Source organism: Parasteatoda tepidariorum, chromosome X1 (genome assembly GCF_043381705.1).
Source record: "Parasteatoda tepidariorum isolate YZ-2023 chromosome X1, CAS_Ptep_4.0, whole genome shotgun sequence".
Lineage (NCBI taxonomy): Eukaryota > Metazoa > Arthropoda > Arachnida > Araneae > Theridiidae > Parasteatoda > Parasteatoda tepidariorum.
The window spans coordinates 63,066,634-63,071,569 of NC_092214.1; positions in this window are offsets into that span (position 1 = coordinate 63,066,634).

A 4,936-nucleotide genomic window follows, 5' to 3' on the forward strand; every position below is an offset into this window, starting at 1 on the left:
ATAACCGCGATGGCCAAATTTTGCAAATATTTTCACTGAAACCATAAATTGGTCAAGTCCCGCAGTGGACTGATCTTAAAGACACGGTTCCCTGTAGAACACCGAAAGTCAAATATTTCTGGTTGAGGTCAGCAAGCTGTTTGTGGCCATTTTGATGAGCTGGCCTAGAGATTGAGGGTGTGCGGTAAACTCTTATTCGTTATCTACCATAAAGTACTCGACTTCGCACGCATGTCGTCCGGCTACCAAAGCGGGGGAGAGAGATCCTCAGAGATGTCTCACAGACCGTCGCCAATAGCCCATCTTGCAGCTCAAGGGTGACGTAAATAAAGTACCTACCTTTAATTGGTCAGTGAAATCACTTCGTGTCGTGCCATATGTCACGTGAGTCAGATGCAAATAATTCATTCAATTACCTAACAATTCATCTATGCTGTTGAAAACAATTAAAGGAAGGAACAGTTCAGCCTCTGCCACACGGCTACCTGTGACGTCGTAAGGCAGTGACACAACTATCGATACAGTTGTTATCAATAGTTGTGTCGACAGCGACACAACTATCTCGCAACCTGTGCAATGCAACAGGAACATCCAATTCACGAATACAGTCACCCAGAGACTTATTGCAGGTGACCTGTTAACCAAACTCCCTGTTTTCTGTTTCCCTTTAACTGTGAACCACAAAAAGGAGTATTTAGCATGGGACCAAAAACAGTTGTCATGGACACAGAGGATGGCTGGGACTGGAGACGGGTTCTCTTCAACGATGAGTCTTAATTAAGTTTAAACAGTAACTAGAGACGTGTTCTTATCTCGAGATTACCCGGGAATCGATATCGGCCTTCTGACATTGTCAAAAAGCAAAAAGGACTATTATGGCTGAGATGGTCTGATGGTCTTAGCAGACCTCATCGAAAATGATCATACCGACCTTCATTTGTCCGATAGAAGTACTTTGACAGATCAGCAGCACATGGACGAGATCCTTGCACCATAAATGAGACTTTTCCATGGAGCATCAGCATATAGATCAAAATGTTTCAAAACGCAAAACTCAGGAAGCGAACCGAAATGTTGTATTCTTTATAAAGGTTCTCATAGCATTTATAGATGAGATAAATTTCTTTCGGTCAAGCTATTCAAGAAAGAAAAACCTTCATTTTAAAGAGAAAGCCTTGTTTTAATTGCTCAAAGATAGAACATTCACATTCAGCTGTTAATTGCCGAAAGTAAACTTTGATACTTTTGCTCAAAGAAGAATCTAAGTTTGTTGCATCTTGACAAAGAAGAGTCTAATTTGACGGCAGTTGGTAATAGAGAATAACAAGATATAGCTCGAAAAATGTCCAATTGAAAAAGTCAACAATTTTTCTACCTTTGATCAATTATGAATGACAAAGGAGACACAGATTAAGATATAACCGACAGGTTGAATAAAGCCCACAGAGTTTTTGCTAATCTAAATAAATTTTGGACATGCGAGACTATATCAAATGAAACAGAAATAAGAATCTTCAACTCAAATGTTAAATCAGTGCCCTTTTTTATGGATCAAAAACATGGTAGAACTTGAAAACAAATTCAGATAAGTTATATGATTTTCCAAAGTTAAAATTTTTGCTAGTATTTGTTTGCTAGACAAGCATAAAATGCTATATATCAGAAAAGAAAAAAAAAGACCAGCATGAACTAGCAAAAGTATTTTTCTGGTACCGGTAAAATTACTAGCATGCCATGGTGTGTAATGGCACACTTTATTGCTTGTCCAGCATGCAGATACCAGCTTGTGTTGCTGGAATATCTTGCTGGCGTAGCAGCAATCACGACCATCACTTGCTAGCTTTCTCTGTTTTTCCAGCAAAAATTCACAAGCAACAGATGCTTCTTTGTAGCTATTCCTAGCATGAGAATTCTACCATCAGTTGCTTGCTTAGAAACTAGCATATTTTTGTTGGTGGTACCGTCATGAATTTTGACTTGGGTGGAGACATAATAAATACACTAACTATATTTTTGGAATGAGAACAGCAAGTGGAATAGTTCTTACAACTTTATGCAACTAAAGACAAAGTCTATTTGTAAGGTTTTCACTTTTAACATATAACCATGAAATAGTCATCTGAAAGAAACTTAATGAAGAAGTAAACTATTTTACACACCTGTATATTGACAGTTCTAAGAGATTTCCTAATAAAAAGTTCTAGGGACCTCTTTTAAATAAATATAACAAGCTCTAAGGATTTTGATAAAAATAAAGGGTTTTAATTGTACATTGTACTTCATTTTAAAAAAAATGCAGTTTAATGTTCTAATTGAAATCGATTATTTTTTTTACATGTTTTGAAAAAGTTGAGTGTCACGATACACTTATGTTAACACATTCGACATTAGAATTGAAACTCTTAGCTAATTAACTCTTAAACTTATTTAAAAATATCCATAATATCCAAAAACTGATTAACTTGAATACTATTTCAAATATTAAAGGTAGATTTTGAAAAAAAGTAGGGTAATTTCTTTTAAAAAATAAAAATAAATAAAAAAAAATTTTATTACAAATTTATGTTTAGTCTCTAGAACAGATATTTTTATATTAATTGGCATAATATAGTGCATCATGAAATTCATACGTTTCAAAACATTTAAAGAATAACCAATTTTAATTAGAATGATTTTCACCACTAAAAGAATAAGAAATGCAGTTAACAATCCTTCGAAATGTGAAATAATTTATTTATTTAAATCAGATAGTGAGATACTGCTTAAATTTAACTTTTACCCCGAATTGAACTTCAAGTCTTGCTGAAATTTCGAAGGAAAATCTGTGTTTCCTTCATGTTTCTCCAAATTTAATTGCTGCAATTTATTTCGAAAGATTTTAAAAGTATCTACATGAAATTTAGGATCTATGTATGTTTGAGTTATTTTAATTCAATTTATTTTCAAGAAATTTTCAAATAGTTTTCAGATATAGTTTCGTAATTTTTTTAAAGAATAAAGAAATTTAAAAATAACACATTTCAGTTTTAGAAATTTGTTTTTTAAATTCTTGGACACCAATAGGAAAATTGCCAACGACGAATTAAATTATGGACATTTTATTTAAAATAAATAAAAAATAACTAACATTGAAGCTTAATATTATCAGTTATATCAAAAATTAACAATAGTTTTAAAAATATTTAACATTAATTTTTTTAAAAAATGACTATTAAATTTTTATGCTTTTTTTTGTTTATGATTAGTGTATTATAAAATTATAAGAAATATTCGAAACAATTAACTTTTTTTTAGAATAATTTTAAAAACATGTATGTAATCCATCCCTTCAAAACCAATTTTTAAACCGTTTCTAAGATTGTAATTTTATAAACGATTCATTCGATTTAATTCAAATTTTGTCATATAAAATTACATTCTTCAAAATTATGAAAAAATTTGTGTACCTTATAATTCAAAATTTAGAATGAGTCCCATTACGTGAAGATCCAATCATTAGATCAAAAGCTATTCAAGATAGTCCAGTTTTTTATTTTCTTTTTTATTTGCGCATTGTATATCAATTGCATGAAGTCTGTTCAAGACAATGATAGGGAAGAAAACGCTCTTTCTAACATATTAAAATATAGTTTTGAAGTAGTTTACATATACTCGCCTCAAAACCTTAAAGCATTACCAAGGCTACAATATCTTGATTTCTAATGGTTTGCAAAATTACGCTTTTTACCTCTAACTTTGACAAATTAAAACAAATAATAATTATTGTTGGATATACTTAATAGAATAAAACACTTGTACTGAATAATTGTAAAATATAAATCAATATTCACTTACTTATTTGGGCTCTTTACGCCGTTTGACGTACAAGGCATCCAGCCTACTTCTCCTTGCCCCCCGGTCCTTGGATCGGGATCTGGCTTCCTCCAATCCTTTAAATTTTGCACTCTTGAAATTCGCCTGCATTTATTTTTGCCAAGTCATCCCTCTTTTTCTGTTGCCCTCAGGGGCCCAAGAAAGAGAAACATGTGTTAATTTTTCTCTCTGCATTCTTATAGAAGTCCCGTCCATTTCCGTCTTTTCTTTTTGATTTAATATCTTATTGTAGTTAGGTTTGCCTTTTCTAATATTCTTCCGTTTCTAATTTTAATAGACTAAAAGATTTAAAAATTATTAGACAGTAGTTTTGAATACGAATTCACTGAAAGCTGATCTTTTTATAAGTTTTCCAGATAAATAAAGAGTATATATATAAGTATCTAGAAAACTTAAGCTACAAGTACTACAGCTATTTTAACCATCTATTGTAAAAATGATAAAAACTTAGCATTATGATTTAGTAGTTCTTAATTCTGAAAAATACTATTACTGAAATAGTTATCAAGATTCACTACTGAAATTTATGCCGATTCACTGAAAGCTGATTTTTATATAAGTTTTCCGCATAGGTGAAGAGTACTTTTAAAAGTAGTTAGAAAACTTAAGCTACAATAACTACTACTAATATAACCATCCATTATAAAAATAATAAAAATGTAGTAAAACCTAACTACATTTTGGCTTCTAACATTATGATTTAGTAGTTCTTAGTTCTGAAAAGTACTATAACTGAAAAGTACTGCGTATAACTGAAATAGTTATCAATATTCGCTACTTAAATTTATTCCAATATACTGAAGGCTAAACTACAATTACTACCACTATCTAACCATCTATTATAAAAAATAATGAAAATGTAGCATTATGATTTAGTAGTTCTTAGTTATGGAGAGTATTATAACTGAAATAGGAAAAAATAGTTTGTTTAAAAGTTATAACTACGAAACATAAAACTTCTTATCAAGAACCTTTTTCCATCACATATGCCATATAAACACACCTGTCGCCTATTTATGAGATGCAACAATATATATAAATATAATCAATATGAGTTATAAAT